The sequence below is a fragment of the Felis catus genome, chromosome B1, assembly GCF_018350175.1.
Source record: "Felis catus isolate Fca126 chromosome B1, F.catus_Fca126_mat1.0, whole genome shotgun sequence".
In the NCBI taxonomy this organism is placed as follows: Eukaryota; Metazoa; Chordata; class Mammalia; order Carnivora; family Felidae; genus Felis; species Felis catus.
Genome location: NC_058371.1, coordinates 2,929,063 through 2,949,937, shown reverse-complemented (window position 1 = coordinate 2,949,937; position 20,875 = coordinate 2,929,063). Strand labels below are relative to the sequence as shown.

The window sequence follows — 20,875 nt, the reverse complement described above, 5'->3', positions numbered from 1 at the left end:
TGGGGAGCAGTCTGGTGGTAGCCATTGTAGAACTCGGCAGGAAAGAGCAGAGAAGGTTGGATATATAGGAACATAAGCGTGTCTATTGACATACGTGATATGTGCCATATACAGCAATAGACCAGGGTTGGTTGACTTCCCTGGAATTGGTGGGAGGAGAGCTAATAAGGTTGAAGCCATGCACCCTGTCGGAGTGTTTGTCTTTGTCTTATTTGAAATAAGGAAGGGCACACCCCCCTGTGTCTGGGTCCCCGAGCTATTTGAGCCCCTCCCGGACCTTTGGCAGTTTGCCAAGAGGATGGCCTGAGTGTTTCATTCTTTCCCATGCGTGTTTGTCCTGTATTTGTCACAGAGACCGCTTCATGTCCTGGATCTCCTGGAACAGGCTGTTCTTTGGACTTGCTGTCACCTGGGTACCTGCTACCTCGTCCCTTGGATGAGTTCAAGAAAAGTTAGGACCTCGCAGTTTAGATTTTTCTCGTTGTTAAAGTGAAAATAGTGTTTTATTTTTCAGATTTCTATATCCTGTGTGGGAGTGGAAATCCTTTTGTGGGTTTCCCCTTGCCCAGAGATAAATATATAAATACCAAAGTTATTCTTTTAGGTTAACCAGGGACAAGCTTTTCTTGAATGCCTCTTTTTACAATTTTGTTTTTAAAGTGGGCTCCACACCCAGCATGGAGCTTGAACTCACGACCCTGAGATCAAGAATTCCATGCTGTACTGGCTGAGCCAGCCAGGCACCCCTTGAAATGCTCATTGTGGAAAAAAATGGTCTATCTATGTCTATCATCCATGTAACACGTACATAATTGTAACACAGTAATGTAGGATTTTCATCATAACTGTGAAAATTTTACAAATACTTACAGATAAATTATAGAATTAAATTGGATAATATGTTTATATTACAGATACATCATTAGCAGAATAAGTCCATCTAATCTAGAGCTATTCCCCATTTAGAAATTTTTGAATAGAAACTATTCTGATTTTTACATATACCCATGCTTATTTAAAATTTTTTTTTTCAACGTTTATTTATTTTTGGGACAGAGAGAGACAGAGCATGAACGGGGGAGGGGCAGAGAGAGAGGGAGACACAGAATCAGAAACAGGCTCCAGGCTCCGAGCCATCAGCCCAGAGCCCGACGCGGGGCTCAAACTCACGGACCGCGAGATCGTGACCTGGCTGAAGTCGGACGCTTAACCGACTGCGCCACCCAGGCGCCCCTACCCATGCTTATTTAATAATCATACTTTCCACGATTACAACCTTCTCTTTTAAATTATACCATTATTTGGGTGCACCTGATACATAGTTCTGCCTCGCTAAGTTGGAAGATATTTAACCTCAATTCTGCAGCAAACCTTACAACACCTCACTGAATACATCTGTCCTGAGTTAGCATGACGAAGCCATGAGTGAATTTTACCTCCAGCACAAGGCTGCTGCAATTATGCAAGCCCCTTTGGTGCTAACGCATGGCACTTGGTGAAAACAGCACCAAAATCATTGTGTATGTAGGAACTTTTTTATTTCAGCATTTTTATCATGAGTTTTTGTTTGATTGCTTGTTTCGTTTTATTTCCTGTCAACATTCACTACTGGGAAACCCAGTGGAGCTAGTATAATATTTCTGGACTCTCTAAGATACAACATTTGGCCCCTGGAAGGCAAGTAAGACAGAGAAGCTATGGTGCACTATAGACTTCACATATCTTATAATACATCATGGGAGCCATTCTTTAGTTTTTTTTTTTTTCTTGTTTTTTTTTTTTAAACATTTATTTATTTATTTTGAGAAAGAGAGACAGAGAGGGCCAACAAGCAAAGAAGGGGCAGAGAGAGAGAAAAGAGAGAGATTCTCAGGCTCAACACAGAGCCCAACATGGGCCTGGAACTCACGAACAGTGAAATCATGAGCGAGCTGAAATCAAGAGTGGGACGCTTAACCGACTGAGCCACCCAGGCGCCCTGTGGTGCCCCCATTGTTGAAATAGTAGCCCAGCTATGAACACGGCCCGATGTGAAGGCCATTGTCCCATGTCTAGGGATCTGGCCACAGACAGAGAAGACTATACTGGTGGATCAGAACCAGGAACATACAAGCTATGACAATGACAGTATCACATGAAAGGATAGTGGAGAATAAGATAAAAATATTGCAGTAATTAGTACATTTAGAATATATTTATTCTGAAACCGGTTGGAGTTTGAATCAGTGGTGTGTAGTTATCCTGAGGAAGAAAAGGAAAATTGGTAGAGAAGAAAATATAGTGAGTCTCACTGTTTGAATTGCATGTTACTCCTTTACAAGGGAGGGTTAGCTGGAGGTTTGTTGTTTGTCACATTTTAGCAGTATGTTTATTGTCATTAGTTGGAGTGATTATCTACCATTATAAAATATTTGTAACATATTTTACTATAGATTTGATTTTGATATCAGTGTTTTTTAAGCATTCATTTGTCTAGAGCGCTCTGTGATACAGGGTTATTATTTCAAGTGCGACCAGTTCAGAACTGATAGCTCACTAAGTCCTTCTCACATGTATTTATATAATCGGTAGTTAAGCATATAGTGAAAACAAGATTACAGATCACCAATGTATAAGACCTCATCAAAAGGTATGTAGTCAGACAAAAAGATAAGATTGTCTAATTTCCTTTTAAAATGACCTGTTTTCCAAATATTTGATTCAACGAAACAAAGGAGGAAGGTATAAATGTACTGGACACATAGAATAAAAGAAATGACATCATTCAGCATTAAATGTAGCTTTGAATTTGTGGCAATACAAGCAAAAAGGAAATAGATGTTATTTACATAATTTTCTTTTTAAAAAGGAAAATGCCCCGCGTCAGGCTCTGGGCTGATGGCTCAGAGCCTGGAGCCTGTTTCCGATTCTGTGTCTCCCTCTCTCTCTGCCCCTCCCCCATTCATGCTCTGTCTCTCTCTGTCCCAAAAATAAATAAAACGTTGAAAAAAAAATTTTTTTAAAGGAAAATGTAGTAGTTAATTAAAAGAGACGATTTCCTTTGTTCTGTATTCTAAAAGGTACTTACAATTTGCAAAGGAAGTTGTCTTTAAAACGCAGAAATGAACTTTGCATGACAGTCGTGTATCCATTTTTTACCTAATGTGGAGAATATAATACAGTTAGCCGCATTAATTTCCTTCCTGCTTGTGTTCAGTGATTCAGTAGGTACCATATTTTATTTCCTTTGTGTACTTATTTCAAAACAGGAATTCAGAACGAACTATCTAGATAAAGATTGAATTCTGGAAAATGCACTGAGCTTTTTGAAATCAAAAGTACTAAATATTTTTAGTAGGATGTTCTCACAATCGAATATTGACAACTTTGATTCGATTACAATGACTACAATGATCTTTATAAATACCTGCAAATTATTAATGAATGTTTCAATGGCACTTTAGTATTACATTAATACTAATAAGGTTTCTCAGCTTGAATGCTGGGCATGAATAAAATCACAGGGGATGAGAAATTAAACAAGAATGAGCTTCAATGTAACTGTCACTGTGTTTACCGAGATTTCACTCTGTGTACTCAGAGATTAAAGCTCACTGCTTCCCACCTAGTGAACATCTCGTAAACCAGTACTCATTCAAAGGTATAGTGAAGTTATCTTCTTAATCACTTCATGGCAAGCCCCTTTTTGTGTTTATTTATATACTAAAAATCCATAAGATTTTTTTCTAAATGTTCTTCTTTCCAAGAATCACCTCTGTTAACTTCCAGTTTGGCAAACAAAGATTGCCTCCCTTAATCCTTTAAAAATTAGTTCAAGTCACATCAACTGATAATTATTCATGTCTTCCTAGTTTTCTATCGAGTTCTAACTCTACCGAGGACCACAGAAGTTTTTAAAGTTGATCCTTGAACAGTGTGAGGGTTAAGGGGTGCCAAACCCCCAGTCATCGAAACTCTGCGTGTAACTTGTGACCCACCAAAACTGAACGACTAATAGCCTACTGTTGACCAGAAGCCTTACCGACGACGTAAACAAGGCAGTTAACTCATGGTTTACATGTTATATGTCTTATATACCATCCTGTTACAATAAAGTAAGCTAGGCAACAGAAAATGTTATTTAAAAACTCACCTAGAAGCAAATACAGCACTGAACGCAAGTTTCTCTATAGTCTTTGGAATTTTAGGCATTAAATTTGTGAATGGGCAAGAGTGCGATGTATAGAACTGAGGACTTATCTTAAAATTGCACCTGTGGAGTCCTACTGCTCCCACACTTATTTAAGAGGTGGGTCCTGGCCTAATGTGTATTTGTCAGCTGGCCTTCTGGATGCTGCTCGGGGGAATCGTCAAGCATTAAATCAATCATGCTGCTACTCAGGCCGCTCGTGACTCAGAATTGAAAACGAGTCTGGTTTCAAATGAACTGTTGTCGTTTGGTGCATCTGCCCGTGTGAGTCATTTGAGGCTACTTTTGTGTTTGATTGTTCTCTACGTGGAGTGGCTTTCACAGAACGTGCACGTTTTGCCTTCATTCCACCCCTGGGTGATAGTCGTTCCTCCCTCCTCGCTCATTCGTGCTCCTGCTAAAGTAATTTGTGGGCATCCCTGCATTCATCATGAATTATCCGAATGTCTCTCATATACGGCATGCTCTGGGCTCCGTGGACAGAGTCATGACAAGACAAGCGGACGTGGTCTCTGCTCACATAGAATCTAAGTTCTAGCGGGGGGCATAACAAACGAGAAAACCTAGCATGTCCGTGATGGTTACAGATTGTGCAAAGTGCCTTGTAGAAAGTAGACAGAGCTCTGACATGCAGCATGACTGCTGTGCTCTGTTTTAGCTAGAAAATACTTTTGAAGGAAGGGTGGAAGAACAGTAGTCAGTCACAAAAACACTTAGGGGAAAGCATTAGAGTCCAAAGAAACTATGGTCACAGTGAGCCCAGGTGGAAGCATGTCTAGCACACACATGAAAGTGAAGAGAACAAGAGTCTAGAATAGAGGGAGCAGTGTGAACAGTAAGAAGAGAGGTAGAGGGGCGCCTGGGTGGCGCAGTCGGTTAAGCGTCCGACTTCAGCCAGGTCACGATCTTGTGGTCCGTGAGTTCGAGCCCCCCGTCAGGCTCTGGGCTGATGGCTCAGAGCCTGGAGCCTGTTTCCGATTCTGTGTCTCCCTCTCTCTCTGCCCCTCCCCCGTTCATGCTCTGTCTCTCTCTGTCCCAAAAATAAATAAACGTTGAAAAAAAAATTAAAAAAAAAAAAAAAAAAAAAGAAGAGAGGTAGAAATAAGGCCCAAGGGTGAGCAAGGGGGAGAACCACAGAGCCTTGTAGCGCGGACTTCGTCATAAGGGCTATCGGAAGTCGTTGAAAGGGTTCCATCGGGGAAGTGGTATCATCTGGTGTGTCCTTCCCACAGATTAAGCTACTGAATAGAGACAGGCGGTGTGGGGCCATGGCAATAACAGAGGGTCATCTGTATTGGGTAGGCCCTTTGCAGTCACCAGGAGGGGTGGCGTGGCTCCGAGGAGGAGGGGATATGTGGAGAGACAAGGATTTGACATGCAGATGGCGGGTAGACCAGATGGTATCCCAGACGGACATAGAGAGTGAGGATAAAGTGGAAGTCAGAAGGCCCTAGAGTTTGGGTTTGAAGGACGTATCTGAATTGAGCGCTGTTTGCCAGGATGGCGTGACGTAAAATCCTGACTTCTCCAGAGTCAGTCACACCGTGCCGCACGTACTCAGAGTTCTGAAATTATATCCGGTTGTTTTCATGTGATTAAGTAATAGAGGAATAGAAGGGATTTTTATTCAAATTTAATTTTCACAAATACCCGAAATATTTTGTTGATTTCTACTAATTTTATGATTAAAATACTTAAAAAGTTGTGGAGTGAGGAAGTTTGCTAATGAAAGCCACTTGGTCCTTCAACTCTTCTTTTGTCTTTGTTCTGTCGTGGGTTAGTCGCTGGTGCTATTGATTCTTTTATCCGAACGCCTGTTGTAAATGCTGCACCACGTATTTTATGGTGATGGTTTTCTCTTTATCGCTAAGTATTGTATTGTGGGCTTGCACATTAATGGCGGGCAAACGTGATTGGAATATCTGCTGGTTCTAGACTGCCATGAGAATCTACGCGTTTCTGAGAATGGCAGGGAACTGGGTTTTCTTTTCACCACCACCCTCCTTGTGATCTTGTAGCTCGGTTTGCTTTGCAGTGAGCGCACTTTCATTAAATCCTAGCCTGTTTGAGTCCGCGAGTACTCTGGGAAAACAAAATTGTTGAGCCACAGTGCGTTTCTGAGTCCAACTCTAGAAAAATAATGTGGGAAATATTTATTAGATGTCCTGCTGTCATTATCTATACACATACAGATCCTCTATGCCCGTGTAATGGGTAAATCTAGAGATTTTGTCCTTCTAGAACAGACACTTCAAGAGAGTCCCACAGGCAAAAGTATACTGCTTTATTGACAAGTTGGGGTCACTCGAAAATTATTATTCTGTGTTTTTAATCATCCCATTGGCTTCAGGATCTTCTTACTAGCTTAAAACTCGTGATATTATTTTATCAAATTCATCCCTTGGGTGTTACAAGTTGAAAGAATATTCTACTGCCGGTCTTACAGATCTTCCACGGTAATTAGCTGGGGAATAAAGATGCCATAATTTGAATAAGTAATTACGGGTGACTCGGTGACTTAGCCAACCACCGGCTAATCTTTTATGAGATGCTCAGTCCTATCAGATGGTCTAGATCAAGGCTCTAGACGCAGGGGAGCGGAGTTCAGTCACGTAGGTGATCGAAGAAAAGTTCTGAGTGTCAGAAGGGGAAGCAGTTTTAGAAGGGGGGATGACACATGGCTGTTTCCCACTCCCCAAACTATGAGGCTCCCTCCACCTGTTCATCAGAGTTGTCTATGTTCTGTGTCCCATTTCGTAAGTAAAACTGAAGTGCAAACGCCCTTTCCTAGCGGGCTCTCATCAGATCTACTGCCCCGTACCAGATATGTGATCAGCAAGAAAGCCTTTCAGGGCATGTTCTCCTTAGGTCCCTGGTGGGTTTTTCATTTCAAAACATGCGTTCGCCTAAATCTTGACATTCCCCTGATTCCTAACACTGAACTACGGCCACAGTGTTCCACTGGTCCTGTTTCTGCCCCTTTCCAACCCAGTGCCACACTGGGATTTATCCCTCCATGCCTCCTTGATCCTAACCCTCGTCACCTGACAGAAATCCTTCAGGGGCTCAGCAGTGTGTCCCTTGCTTCTTATGGCATCTCTGTCCAACGTCTCAATGGGTTTTATCACTCAGTTTCCCCTCAAGCCATTTAGTTTGGTCAGACACTGTCCACCACACTGTGCACGTTTCCATTTTCACACGAGTGCTCCTGTGTCCTCCTCACCAACGACCCCTCCCCCATGTGTCTCTGCCCCTCAGAGTCCCACCCGTGCTTCTAGAACCACTCAGCCTGTCCCAGCCATGAAGCCTGCCTGTACTATGTCAATCCATGGTCACTGCTTTGACCTCTGTTTGTATTAGCATTGATTATCCACACGCTTCAATTACAACACATTTTCCCCCTTAGTACTGTTTTTTATGGCCTCTAAGCCCAATTAAACTGTTAGTTGTAGGGGATTCTGGGAAATATGGCCCTTCTTCCACGCCTCCTTTCTTTAGTCTCTGTACAGAACTTAGTAAATTGTGTTGATGCACTTGTTTTCATGTGATTTAATTATTAGGTGATAATGTCCAGTTAGGGGGGAGAAATTTCAAAGAGACAAGGGGTAGGTCTGTGATCTTGTTTTTGATTGTCCATTTTTTAAATAAAAATTGTATAATTCCCTATTGTATGTGAACGTTTTTTTATCTTTACGTATTTATGAAGCGTTTTGTATTTTCTACAGATACATGTGATGCATGGATTTGTTTGCAAAATTATACTAAGACTCTGCTAGTTCTTGGAGGTGTATGGTCACCCATTGTAAGGAGCTCGTTCTGAGCAATGAGAGGGATGTAAACAAGGAGATTGAAATGCCCTGTGGTCCGTGCTGTGGTCTGTGTTGTGCTTCCATGCTGTGGTAGGGTTAGGTACAACCTAGGGGGCCCTGTTCATGCTGTCTCATGTGTCTGACTCTAGACCTGACGTTCTTATCCCACCTCTGCTGGGTTTTTATTGTGGTAAAAAAAACACGTTAATGTTAAACTGAACAGTCCTAACCATTTATCAGCGTGTGGTCCAGTACTGTTAAATATATTCACGTTGTTGTGCAACGGATCTCTAGAACTTTTTCATCTTGCAGATCTGTATGCCATTGAACAATGTCGCTCCTTCTCCCCTCCGCCCAGCCCACGGAAACCCCTTTTCCCCCTTCTGTTTCTCTGATTTTGACTCTTTTAGAGATCGTGGAATCATACACTGTTTGTCCTTTTGTGGTCAGCTTATTTCACTTGGCATAATGTTCTCAAGGTTCATCCATATTTTAGTCTGTGACAGGATTTCCCTTTTTTAAGGCTAAATGACACTCCATTGTGTATATTTACCGCACTTTCTTCTTTCAGTGGACATTTGGATTACTTCCACCTTTTGGATGTTGTGAATAATGCTCTGAGTGCGCAAATATTTCTTTGAGTTTTTGCTTTCAATTCTTTTGGATATATACCCAAAAATGGGACTGTTGGATCATAGATCAGTTTGTTGTCTTTTTCTAGTTCCCTGAGGTGTAAGGTCAGGTTGTTTACCCGAGATCTTCATTCGTTTTTTAACGTAAGCATTTACCACTGTAATTTCCCTCGTAGTACCACTTTGACCACATCCTGTAACTCTTTGGTATGTCACGCTTTTGTGTTCATTTATCCAGATATGTTCTGAATTCTCTTGTTATTTGGTATTTGACCTATTGGTTGAGTTTAAGATTCATTGTTTAATTTCCACAAAATGTTTTTATTTTTCTGTTTTCTCTCTGCTGTTGATTTCTAGTTTCATTCTACTAAGGTTAGAGAAGATACTTTGTATGATTTCAATCTTCTTAAATCAGTTTAGGTTTGTTTTGTGGCCTGGGACACCTGGGTGGCTCAGTTGGTTGAATGTCTGACTTTCGCTTAGGTCATGATCTCACAGTTTGTGAGTTTGAGCCCCGCATCAGGCTCTGTGCTGACAGCTCAGAGCCTGGAGCCTGCTTCCGATTCTGTGTCTCTTTCTGTCTCTGCCCCTCCCTTTCTTACTCTCTCTCTCTCTCTCTCTCTCTCTCTCTCTCTCAAAAAAAAAAAAAAAGAATAAATAAACATTAAAAAAAAAAAAAGATTTGTGACCTAACACATGGTCTGTCTTGGAGAATGTTTCATATGTGCTTGAGAAGGATGTGCATTCTGCTTTTTTGGGTAGAGTATTATGTAAATATCTGTTAGGCCCAGTTGGTGTTTAGTGTTGTTTGAGTCCTTCCTTACTGAACATCTGCCTGGTGCTTCTGTCCATAACTTAAAATGGGGTATTGAAGGTTCTCAGTATTTTTGTGCTGGGTCTATTTCTCTCTCCACTTCTGTCAATGGTTGCTTCATATATTTGGGAATCCTAATTTTGGTCACATCTGTATTAATAATTGTACCTTCCTGGTCAGTTGATCCTTTTCTCATCACACAATGTCCATCTTTGGCTCTGGTGACAGTTTCACCTTAAAGGCTGTTTTTTTATAAAATTTTTTTTTTCAACGTTTATTTATTTTTGGGACAGAGAGAGACAGAGCATGAACGGGGGAGGGGCAGAGAGAGAGGGAGACACAGAATCGGAAACAGGCTCCAGGCTCTGAGCCATCAGCCCAGAGCCCGACGCGGGGCTCGAACTCACGGACTGCGAGATCGTGACCTGGCTGAAGTCGGATGCTTAACCGACTGTGCCACCCAGGCGCCCCTAAAGGCTGTTTTATCTCTGTAAGTGTGGCCACTCCTGATCTTGTTAGTTTCTTACTCTTATGAAATATCTTTTACATCATTTCATTTTAAGTCTACGTGTATCCTTACATCTAAAGTGAGTGTCTTGTAGGCAGCATATGATTGGGTCTTATTTACTTTTTATCCATTTTGCCAGTCTGTGTCTTTTGCTTGGTGTATTTAATTCATTTACATTTAAAGTAATCACTGATGAGGAAGGACTTGCTGTTGCCATTTTACTCATCTATTTTCTGTATGTCTTACAGCTTCTTTGCCCTTCTTTTCCTCTATTGCTGATTTTTGTGTTCTGTTGTACTTTTGTAGTGATATGCTATAATTTATTTCTCATTTCACTTTGTGTGTATAATGTAGTTATTTTCTTTAATGATACCATTGCAATTACATGAGGCTTCTTAAAATTGCAATAATATATTTTATGATAATAATTTTTATCACATACAAAATTCTACTTTATATCTGTTCTACTTTATATCTCCTCTTTATTGATGACACAAATTACCCTTTTATATTGCATACCCATTAACATAAATTTGCATTTCTTTGGGGGCAGATCTAGTGGTGATGAACTCCCTCAGTTTTTATCTGGAAATGTCTTAATTTCTTCTTCATCTCTGAAGGGCAGTTTTGCTGGATATAGTATTCTTGGTTATCAGTTTTGGGTTTTTGTTTGTTTGTTTGTGTTTTGTCTTTCAGCATTTTAAATATGCCATCTGAATCCATTTAACCTGCAAGGTTTCTGATGAATAAAATCCACTGGAAGTCTCATAGAAACTTCCTTGAACCTTACAGTTTTCTTTTCTCTTGCTGTTTACAGGAGAAAAAAAAAAATGTTTTCTCATTGTCTTCCTGTTGTGATAATTTGATTACGGTATGTCTCAATGTAGGTTTCTTTAGATTTAACCTGGTTAGAGTTCCTTAAACTTATTTAATTGGTATTCCCGTTTCTTTCCTCAGATTTGGACAGTTTTCAGCCATTATGTCTTCAAATAGACTTTCTGCCTTCTTTTCTCTTGTTTTGTTCCTTCTGGGATTCCCATAATACACATAGAGTTCTGTTTGATGGTTTTCTATAATTCCATTAAACTATTCATTTTTCTGCCTTTTATTCTCCTCTGACTTGACAATTTCAAATGACCTGTCTTCTTCAAGGTTGCTGTTTCTTTCTTGTGCTTGAATAAGTCTAATGTTGATCCTCTCTAATGGATTTGTCAATTCAGTTCTTGTATTCTTTAGTTCACAATTTCTGTTTGGTCTTTCTTCATGTTTTTGTTGTTGTTGTTGTTGTTGATATTTTTATTTTGTTCATATATCCCTTTCTTGATTGAGTTGAGTAGTTTATCTGTGTTCTCTTATAATTTGTTGAGCAGTCTAATGACCATTATTTTGAATTCTTTGCCTGGTAATTCACGTCTCCATTTCTGTATGGTGGGTTTCTAGAGATTTCATTTGACCCTTTAATTTGACCATTTTCTTATTTCTTCATATGTTGTTTCATCTTCTGTTGCAGTTTTGTTTTACCTTCTGTTCAGCCACATTTCTCTGTCTCTGCAATTTAGTTTTGTAGAGGGTGGATTTTTGCCGGTTGGCCCAACTAGAGATTCTGAGTGCTCCAGCCTCTTCTTAGGATGTGTGCTCTTGGGTCTTGCGCATGTAATCTCCTGACAGGAGACATTTGCTGGCTGCTAATCAGGAGCTTCCGCTAGATGTGTCTCTTACCATGGCTGCTTAAACTTGAGCCCCCACCCCCACCCCTGCCACCCCTTCCTCCTGGCTATGGTACTACAAATTCTGGTGTGAACCAGTCCACATTATTGCCTTTGTTCTGAGGTACTGACTTCATATTTGTTCCTATCAACCCTTAGATTCAAGGAAGAGAGAAACCAGTCCCTCAGGCAGCTCTCTAAAAAGTCAGAACATTGGGTATATGTTCCACTGTCATCTTTCCATCCACAAGGAGAACTCGGAAGTTGGGACTTTCCTTCCAGTAGTGCCCACTGTGTCATGGAGAGAGTCTCTGGCCATGAACTTTTCCACCAGCTTCAATGCAGTTTGCTTTGTGCTTCTCCAGGGTTCAGGAACCTTTTAAGTGGTTTCTAAATTTCCTACGGGGGAGTTTGTCTGTATTGGTGTTAAGTTGGTGTCTCCAAGGGGGAAGGAAACCCTGGGGTTTCCTACTTTGCCATCTTGCCGACATTGCTCCTAGAATTGATGTATTTTTTTAAAAATATGTATTTTTTAAAAATTTTTTTAAAAATAAAAAAAAATTTAAATTTTTAAAAAATATATAAAAAAATATGTATTTTTTTAAATTGTTGAAGGACTAGTTAAATTAATTCACATTGTTCAAAGAGCAGAGAATTTTAAAAAATATGTGTATATGTTTATATATTTATACCTTTGCTTTAGTACTGTGCTACCAATTTCTTAATCTGCTAACAAATAATATGTTTGGCCTGAATGCACACTGTTGCAGTTTTTTCTTTTCTTTTGTTTCTAAGGTATAGTTACAGTTGAGGTTCTGACATTGTGCTCATCAGATGTTATGTAAAATCCAACATGTTAAATTATTTCATACTTTGTCGTATCATTAGTATAATTTATCTGCATAGTCTTCTGACCATACAGATATTTTATTCTGTAAGGAGGTTCGTATTAGTCTGTAATGTTTCCTCAAGCCTATATACTAAATATCACAAACGTCTGTTTACAGTGATCAAATATCTATATCAGAGTGTTTAGTATTACACCTTAAGCAAATTGTGGAAGACTATTATTGATCATGGGTCAGTAACATCTTTTTGTAAAGGGCCAGAGAAAATATATTCAGCTGGAGGGCTAATGAAAGGAGTTACTACAGCAAGAAATAAACATGACCAGATTTGGCTCAAAGAACATTGCTCAGTGTTTTAAAACATCATGCCAAAAGAAAAGTATGAAAATTATGGGTGTATTTTGCTAAAAACACTTTTTTTTTCTTAAATAAAGTTCCTTGATTCAGTCAGTTAATCTGATGATTTGGCCTATTGAATAATAAGAATCTCAATGAAATCTGAATATTTTATATTTGCTTACTTCAATGAAAAGCAAAAACATGCAAAAACGCATGCATTAAGTATTCCTATGTATACATATAGTCACAGGTATTAAATGTCCACATTTTATTTGATACGTATTTCCACTAGTCTAACTGATACATCAATTAAACAATGCCAGATAGTTTTTATTGCCATTGTTATCATTTTAAACCTATAATTGACCTTTTACTCAGAAACCCTGGAAACACCAATAAATACCATTATATTTATTTTTGTGTAATTGAGGTTAAGTTCAAGTGTAAGGTTTGACATTTAAAAATTTCAACCACACGTAATATTCTGAGTTTTCTGAACTCTGTGTGCATCTAGTAAGTTTTCAAGTGGGAAAACAGTTTCTCTAATTTGTAATAAGTATCTCTGTGGCCAAGAGGACGGAACTTTTTTCAGTTCTAGCTTACGTGGTCGTTCTGCTCACGAAACAAGCATAGAAAGTCAGCCATGTGCACGCAGCTGAGGACCTTCTCCAAGACAGGATGTTTCTCTTTTCACTGTGGGTGAGAGGCGCGTTTAGCAATATGTCACTTGGGGCAGGTAATCTGTTCGCTGCTGTGTATTGGAGACATAGGGAGACATAGGTAGAGTACGATCTATTTCATAGCGTTTGTTCTTTATTAATGGCAAATGCGAGAACATGTTGTTTAGCAGCCAAGATAGATTTTAGCTAATAACTGTGATCATTTTGCCACAGTGTATTGTCCTTTTATCCATTTATTAATTCGGTCAATGTGTGTATGCTTATTCCAGTCCACGCACTAGATGCATTCTGTGTGCAGACGTCTTAGTCAGGTCTGGCTGCTGTGACAAAACACCACAGACCGGGGGGCTGAAACAACAGACATTTATTTCTCACTGATCTGGAAGATGGGAAGTCCAAGATCAAGATGCTGGCAGGTTCGGTTCCTGGTGGCGATCTGCTTCCTGGCTCGTAACCAGCCACCTTCTCAGTGTGTGCTCACCTGGCCTTTCTTGGGTGCACACGTCCGGAGAGAGGTGTCTCTTACCCTTCTCATAAGGGCCTTAATCCCATCGGGAGAGGCTCACCCGCGTGAATTCATCTAAACCTAATTATCTCTCAAAGACCTCACTTCCAGGCACCGTCACGTTGGGGATTAGAGCTTCAACAAATGCATTTGTGGGGGGGTGGGGGGAGGTGTGGAGGGAGGCACACAAGTATTCAATGTATAGCGCTAATGAAGAAGGGGGAGCCAGTTCGAGTCCCCGTGGAGTCTGTAGTTTGATGAGGTTGATGGTCCAGGAACCATTTTAACCTTAACATGCAATCAGAGCTCTGCCGTGTGGTGGTGGGACACGTGATCCACCAGTAATCAGAAGGTGTTCGGAGGGTGGAGCTCAGCTGTGCCCTTTCCAGACTTGAGCACTCACTTCCCTCCTCTCCATGAGTGAGAGACAAGGTCAGTGCTTCTCAACCTGTTCTGCCCGACACTCCTGTCCTGTCTTATCCACGGGTGGTTCACTGCCCGAAGTGGTCCTGTAATCACAGACATTTTGGAAACCCTTCAAATAAAGTCGAGGAGGATTCATCACTGCAGGATTTCTCTGTGCCTTTATATCTAAAATACTTCCAAACCTCCAAGAGAGATAAATAGAATCTCTATTTCCCCCAAATTTATGCTACGACTTTTCTTGACACAGGACATACAATCCCTTATGCTTTGAAGATTTCTTATGATCTACTAAGTGGAAAGAATACAGAAAGTATTTATTATGTGGACTTAGCAGGCCCACAGTTTACAGATAAGAGAAATATTTTTAGGGGCTCAGTCAGTTAAGTGTCCAACTTGGGCCCAGGTCATGATCTCTCAGTTCTTGAGTTCACGTCCCACGTTGGGCTCTGTGCTGACAGCTCAGAACCTGGAGCCTGCTTCGGATTCTGTGTCTCCCTCTCTCTCTCTGCCCTATCCCTGCTTGCGCTCTGTCTCTCAAACACGAATAAACGTTAAAGAATTTTTTTTAATAGAAAAGAAGAAAATATTTTTAGCTCCACATGATGCTAAACTTCTTTGACAATGATTTAAAAAAGTAGTTTCTTTTCTTTCTATCAGATGCTATTTGATTAGTTAATGGGGTTTTCTGTGTACACATTCTGTTGTCATAGAGATGTATTGACTCATAAAACAGTGGAATATGAAAGTCTAGGTGTGCAGTGCGACGCTCGTTAGGTTTATGTCTGTGTGGTCATAACATTTGACATTTATTTCATGTATTGTCACCTCCCGTGGCATCTCCCTAAGTGAAGCTGTGATGCCTTTATTCACCAGTTTTCCATCTCATCGTCTGACCCTTTAATGCAAGTTTCCATTTACGGGTTACAGACCTGATCAGTAACACTTCTGTTTTAGGGTGTAAGGTACCTACCCACGTGTAAAGACAGCTTTTTATCCACCAGTTTTGTGCAAAGGGATCGTTATTTATCAATTTAGTTAGCAAAAGAATGTGCACCCCAATTCTTTTCTTTTCAAAATTAAGGAATATCACACGGGGTCCCTCTGGTGCTTATGGTGGCCTCCGTGTGTACTTAATAATGCCCCTGTATCTGCGTAGTTCCTTCACCTCTCCGTCCTTGTCACGAGCCCAGCTCTGGTGATCTCTCCGTTCAGGTCAGCTTACCGCTCTCTGTTTCATCTTCATTATTGTTTTGAGCAGTGCAGCTGGCATGACATAATTCCTTTTTTAAGTCGTGACCTTTAAAAATCACACGTCACGCCGGCCAAAACGAGGACGGTGCCGAGGTGACGAAAGTCCTCCACGTCTGTCCGCTGTACCTACAAAGGGCCACTTTTCCTGCTCCAAACCTTTCAAAAAATTACATGCTTATCATGGATTTCAAAACTGTTTTCACTTTCAAAATTTAAGCAGACTGTTCTCTGCATTTTATCTAATGAGTTTAGAAGAACGGCTACAATTCCTTCTGGAGACCCGAGGAGGCTACTTGCCGTAATCCGCTTCCTAACTCCCACATCTGATGCTCCACTGGCAAAAGCAAAACCATTACGCTGTAGATTTGGTCAAATTACGACCCTTGCCTTTTTAATGACTTTGTTTTATATCCTTCCCTTGGAGGGCTAGACACATAGAGAAGCACAGACTGCTTTGGCTGTCTTCTAAATCTCATCCCAACTTTAGAAATCAACACTTTGCAAAATGTGCACATTTATAGGTGAAAGGATCCCAGTGTATATCTGTGTATAATATGGCATAAACGTCGCACTACATAAAAACACGTGTACCCTGTGTTGTTGCTCATTTATGGCAGCAGGGCTAAATCTTTAGAACACCCAACAATTACCTTCTTAGGAACTTCACATTTGATCGGGATACCTCAAGATTCAATCAGGTTGCTTCGGAACCACCTTGTTAGAAGCCTAGCTTTATACCCTTTGCTGTATCACCATGTATGGTATGAAATGTAAATATGCCGTGCCTTGAAAGAACTAGAAATATTTTCTACAACGCTTTTGCTTACAATGGGACAATATACTCTACCAGATGCCTCTCCTTCTGAAAAATTAATTTTGAATTTTCCTGCCAGATGGCTTCGTGTCACGACTTTATTTTAGAGAAGTTTTAGAGCAGGGTTCTTTTATTTGTATGTGCCTCCCTACGTGTCTCATTCTGTGTCTAAATCGCTAGTTTTTAGTGGACTGGTTTTACGATTCTATCTGGCACATAAGTGATAATACCACCCATGACTTAACATTAAAAGTCAGTTTTGCTCCAGCAAGGTTCTTCTAAAACTCTTCCCGTTATAGGTGTTTTCAGGAATGACGCATACATGTGTGGACTTAAACTGACCTTCTTGCCAGCTCAAATTTCTTACCCTGCCTACTTCTTCTAGTACCTTCTTTATTTCACACGTTGATTAGTGTAATGATTGAATACACATAGTCTACCCTTTTCATACCAAAGATTGTTGAGTATGCCTCCTTCTGTGCCCTAAAGGTCAGAAAGCCATTGTTCTGTCTTGTCAGTTAGGACTTGTTGTCTTTTCACTGTTACCAGTATTTCTGGCGCTGGGATGCTGGCTCCCTCCTGTCCGGTTTCCCCGTTTGGGGTCCCTCATGTGCAGGGTTGCTGTGTCTCTAAGGGGTTTTACCCCGATCCTGTAAATCATAGGACTTGGTGCCGCTCTGCTGTGTTGGAACACTTCTGTCTGGGGCTGCACTTCAACCCCACCTGGTTTTGGGTCTGAATCTGCCGCACCTTGAACTCTCCCCTCTGCTAGAGTGCTGGTTTTCTGAACCCAAACAAACATTAAAACCCCCACTCATAACATAAATCTACTGTTTTCACTTCAGCTTGACTGACTCCCAGGGTAGCCAGCATTGCATCGTTAGGAGAGAAGCATGATGTATGGAAAATACTTGGCTCCGGTCCAGGGTGGCTCAATAAATACTTGTGGATGAGCCTATCAATCATTTATTGACTCATCTCCATGTAAATACATGTAGAGGATATCACTAGGACTGTTACTAGAAGTAACAAACATCTCCATGTTGTTAGCTTCTAAAATACATGGGACACCTAGTGACACAGAGAAGCAAGACAAGGAAGATACTTCTGTCTACAGTTCAAATATCAGGGTAGGAGTGTCTGGGTGGCTGCAGTCAGTTAAGCGTCCGACTTCAGCTCAGGTCATGATCACACGGATCGTGAGTTCAAGCCAGCATCAGGCTTTGTGCTCACAGCTGGGAGCCTGGAGCCTGCTTGGGATTCTGTGTCTCCCTCTCTCTCTGCCCCTCCCCCACTCATGCTCTGTCTCTCTCTCAAAAATAAACATTAAAAAAAATTCAAATATTGGGGCGCCTGTGTGGCTCAGTCGGTTAAGCGTCTGACTTCAGCTCAGGTCACAGTCTCACGGTCTGGTCCATGAGTTCGAGCCCCGTGTCGGGCTCTGGGCTGATGGCTCAGAGCCTGGAGCCTGCTTCCGATTCTGTGTCTCCCTCTCTCTCTGCCCCTCCCCCGTTCATGCTGTGTCTCTCTCTGTCTCAAAAATAAATAAACATTAAAAAAATATTTTCAAATATCAAGGTCTACATATAACTGCTTCCTGTGTCTCATCATATCAAATACTGATTAAAATGATTTTTGTATGTTTTTGATTTATTCAGAAAATGTGTTATAATTCCTGTAGTTACAGATAAGTGCAGCTTATTTTTTTAAGAAGAATTGGATTTACACAATTGAAGTTAGGAGGAAATGAAAATAAGTAAATATATAATAAATGCATAGAAATCAACTTATAATAAACAAATATAGTGCACAGGTAAAATCCCATTATAGCTTGTATGTAAAGGGTTGGTGTTTCATAACTGGAATTTAATTTTGAATTACTTGTTGCATTTTTTTTATTTCAAAATATGTCTTTGGTTTACTTTGATTTATTTTTGGGTTATTGATATTCTCTGGTCTCTGACATGCCTGGTGTGCACCTAAAGTATACTACAATGAAAATGTGGTGCCACTATAAATTAGGTTTTTAGTATTTCAAGTTGTAATTAAATTTATACCAAGGGTATTTGAAGTATTTCTTTTTCAGGGTCAAATAAAAAAAAATAGTGACATATGGTAGGTGATATCTCTAGGCCGTGGTAGGAAAAATCGTGAAATTTAAACGTAGTTACAGTATATGTTCTCCAGTTGAGAAAGAGATAAATTAGAATTGTACCAATAAAACAAGAAAAAGCCCTAAGTGATCGTACTTTCCCATATTTAGCAATTTTGTCATACCTAAAAAGCCCCAATTGGCTTGAAACATTGTGCCATGGATTAAAAACAAATGCTACTCAATGCATTTTTAATATATAGCCATTTAATATGGCATTTAATATATAGCCATTTAGGGAAATATCAATTTCAACTTAGAAAACCTTTATGATACACTTCATACCTGCTCATCCCAGATAAAATCAATGTGTTACAAGGCTTGAAATCATCCAGCTAGTTTATGTACCGGTGGTGTCCAATTCTGATGCACATTCTGTAGCATGTTTTTTCTCAGATGAATAATCACACTGGTGGTAAAAGATGAAGATACCTTCTCTCTTTGCTTCAGTTCATCTCAGGTTTGGGGGGAAAGTGAGGCAAACTAGTTGCTTCTCAAACTTTAATGCACACAAAACCTTAAGGATGGTGTTAACGTGGTCATTCTGCCTCAGCAGCTGTGAGCTGGGGCCCACACGGTGTGTCCTTGTCAGACTCTCATAACATGCTTTGTAAAGCAAGGAAGTGAAGGGATTTGATATCTGCCGGTTGACCATTCAGTTACCGACCTCGAGAGATGGGGCATTTACATACCTGCACTGGGAAACTTGACCTGTTAATTTGACTTGACTTTGCCCTTTCCTTAACATCACACACAAGGAGTCGGTTAGCTGTCTGTGAGGATTCAAGCAATATAATGCGTCCAGTACAATGATTCGTCCGTATCAATGTGCGTGGTTGCCATTGCCCGGACCCAGAGCCTGCTGCACCAGGGAGCATATGCGGGGTCACTTCGGCTCCTGCTTCCAGACGCACGTCGTGCGTTCTGTAGCCATCTTGGATTTCTGAATAATTTTATCCTTGACCTCGTGGTTTTTAAGTGAAGCCTGATGGAACAACAGAAGGTGCACCGATGAGAGGAGGTGTCCCAGCCACAGCGCCCACACACACGCACACAGTCCTGGGTGGGAGGCAGGCTGCACACAACCTCATCTTGCACAGCTGCCTGCATAGACCTGTTCTTCCGTTTCCCACCAATTTTTGCCTCTGGGTTGACTGGCGGGCTTCCCCACCTTCCCTGTCCCAGCCGTAATTCCCAAGCGTCCCCCGTCCCAACCAGGTAACAACCCTGACCCATTCATTCCTGTTAGTGTCAAGAATAAGAACTGAAGTGTACGTCCAAGGTCACAGGAAGAATTTTAAGCTGGGCTCCTCTCGGTAACGTCCTTCCCCATCTGTCACCCTGGATAACCCCTCAGTCTGTGTAAACTGGGCTGAGAGAAGACATGCCGCATTGATACAAAGGGGTATTTGCAATCACCGAGTCCTTAGCGCCAGCCATGTCCAATGTATTGTTTATTCTATAAGATGCCATAGCTGCATATTTTGTTATTTGTTCTATGGGGTTTAAATGGAGCGGTATCAGTGTTAAATACTTAGAGTTAATTTTTCTGTACTTTAGGCCGACAGCCGGTATTATATGACGCATTAAAGAAATCGTTAGTGCCCTAACTGAAGGCGATTCCATTGAGAAACGTGTCTGATCCGTGCCTTAGATCCGTGGATATTGGTCCTGTTCACCCAAGAACACGCTGCTCAAGAGGATTTTGTTGTTGTCTTTAAATGAGAGCGAGAGAGAACCTAAAATATTCGAAGATTTGTTCTCATATTATGTTTTTCCGGAAGGGTAGACTTCCCAGATGCACACTTAAAATGTTTCATAAAGATTGCCATCTATGCTTGAAAAACACAAAGCAAGCGACCATTGTCATGGATTTGGCATATGATGAGGAACATAATTTTAAAGGACCTTTTAAAATGGGTACGTGTTGGGGCGCCTGGGTGGCACAGTCGGTTAAGCGTCCGACTTCAGCCAGGTCACGATCTCGTGGTCCGGGAGTTTGAGCCCCGCGTCAGGCTCTGGGCTGATGGCTCGGAGCCTGGAGCCTGTTTCCGATTCTGTGTCTCCCTCTCTCTCTGCCCCTCCCCCGTTCATGCTCTGTCTCTCTCTGTCCCAAAAATAAATAAAAACGTGGAAAAAAAATTTTTTTTAAATAAAAAAAAATAAAAAAAAAAAATAAAATGGGTACGTGTTGAAATTGGA

The 20,875-nt window shown here is 40.8% G+C and overlaps 1 protein-coding gene across 3 annotated transcripts in view; it reads left to right on the top strand.

Annotated features, from left to right (window-relative positions):
- The window catches only part of CSMD1 (CUB and Sushi multiple domains 1), a 2,016,427-nt gene that overhangs the window by 1,799,143 nt on the left and 196,409 nt on the right, over positions 1–20,875 (top strand). The window lies entirely within an intron of this gene.